A 2169-nucleotide genomic window follows, 5' to 3' on the forward strand; every position below is an offset into this window, starting at 1 on the left:
ATACTCTTTCCACTACGCCACGCTGCTTCTCAATTTCACCTTCATCTCTGGTGCTTAGCACATAGTAAGTGCTTAGAAGATCCTACAGCTATTCTTTATTAGATATGATACAATCATATTAGACAGTCCCCTTCCTGCACGAAGCTCACAGTAAGGAGGAGAGAGAACAATTGTTTGTAGTTTTTGAGTGCTTACTGTGGGCATAGCAATAATAATAATTAGACAATGTACCAGACACTGTACTAAGAACTGGGGTAGATACAAGCTAATCAGGTTTCACAAAGTCTCTGTCCCACATAGAGCTCACAGTCCTTTACAGATGAGGTAACCGAGGCACAGAGAAGTAACGTAAATGGCCCATGGTCACACAGAAGATAGGTGGCAGAGCGGGACTTAGAACCAAAGTCCTTCTGATTCCAGGAAATGGGCTCTATCCACCAGGCCAAGCCGCATCTTTAATGCTTTAGTAAGCATTTGGGAGAATGAAATAAAGCAATATAAATGAATTGGTAGACACATTCCCACCCTTCTCAGTGTCGCACCTGGAGAGTTTCCAGTACTCTACCAGTCTCGGCTATGGGAGGGAGAGTCAAGCAGAGGCATATCCATTCCATTCCTAGTTTGTGAAGTGACTAGCGAGTGGACCGCAATCTGCTATAAGAGAAAACTTCCCTTAGCTGGGCATCAGCGGCATGGGGGAGAGTAAAGATTGGAGGCTTAGGTTCACTGCATGGAAGGAGGAAATGGTAAACCACTTGAGGATTTTTACCAAGAAGACTCTATGGATACATTTCCAGGATGATGGCAGATGGGGGTGGGGCGTTTGGAGAGAGAAGTGTCTGTTGTGCTGCTGTGGGTCGGAGATGGCTTAAGAGCATATAAGACACATTCCCTACTCACAGTAGGCTTATAGTCTTGAGAAGGAGACAGACATTAATATAGATAAATAAATTACAGATAGGTGCACAATGCCATGGGGCTGAGGGACGTGAAAAGGAAGAGAGCAAATCCAAGTGCAAGAGGGACACAGGAGGGATTGGGAGAAGAGGAAATGAGGGTTTAGGCAAGAAAGGCCCTGTGATGGAAATGTGCCTTCAATAAGGCTTTGAAGATTTTTAGATCTAAAGAATTGGGCAGGTCACTTCACTTCTCTGGGCCTCAGTTCCCTCATCTGTAAAATGGGGAGTAAGAATGTGAAACCCCCCCCCTCCGTGGGACAACCTGATCCCCTTGTAACCTCCCCGGCGCTTAGAACAGTGCTTTGCACATAGTAAGCACTTAATGAATGCCATTAGAAAAAAGATTAAAAGACTGTGAGTTCCACGCAGGACAACCTGATTACCTTGTATCTACTGCAGTGGTTAGAACAGTACTTGGCACATAGTAAGCACTTAACGAGTACCATTATTATTATTACGATGTAGAAAGTAATTGTCTGCCGGATATGAAGAGAGAGGGTGTTCCATTCATTCATTCACTCATTCAATCGTATTTATTGGGCGCTTACTGTGTGCAGAACAGTGTACTAAGCCCTTTGGAAGTACAAGTCGGCAATGTATAGAGACTGTCCCTACCCAACAACGGGCTCACAGTCTAGAAGGGGGAGGCAGGCAACAAAACATAACATGGAGACAGGGGTCAAAATCCTCAGAACAAATGTAATTTTAGCTGTATGCACATTCTTAACAAAATTAATAGACTAGTAATTTTGTAGCAGTAAAATAAATAGAGTAATAAATCTGTACAAATATATACAAGTGCTAGGGGGAGGGGAAGGAAGTAGGGCTGCAGGGGATGGGGAGGTGGGGAGAAAAAGGGGGCTCAGTCTGGGAAGGCTGTTCCAGCCCCGAGGCAGAGCATGGAAGTGAGATCGGTGGTGAGATAAACAAGATACACGAACAGTGAGTACGTTGCCGCTAGAATAGTGTGCAGTTTGAGCAGGTTTGCAGTAGGAGAGCAGCAAGGTAAGGTAAGGACAAGGAGATTGAGTGCTCTAAAACATATGTTAAGGGGTTCCTGTTTGGTGCAGAAGTGGCGAGACAACCACTGGAGGTTCTTGAAGACTGAGGATCCATGGACGGAACATTTCTGTTGAAAGATGATCCGGGCAGCAGAGTGACCTATGGACTGCAGTGGGGAGAGACCAGAGGCAGGGAGGTCAGCAAAGAG

General features: G+C 45.2%; 1 non-coding gene across 1 annotated transcript; it reads left to right on the top strand.

The window, feature by feature from the left end:
- The first annotated feature begins 524 nt into the window (after positions 1-524).
- LOC119921723 lies at positions 525-662 on the top strand. Its single transcript, XR_005448578.1, has one exon. It is a non-coding gene; the product is annotated as a small nucleolar RNA SNORA7 (small nucleolar RNA).
- The last annotated feature ends 1507 nt before the right edge of the window (positions 663-2169 follow it).

This window comes from Tachyglossus aculeatus, assembly GCF_015852505.1.
Source record: "Tachyglossus aculeatus isolate mTacAcu1 chromosome 12 unlocalized genomic scaffold, mTacAcu1.pri SUPER_6_unloc_4, whole genome shotgun sequence".
Lineage (NCBI taxonomy): Eukaryota > Metazoa > Chordata > Mammalia > Monotremata > Tachyglossidae > Tachyglossus > Tachyglossus aculeatus.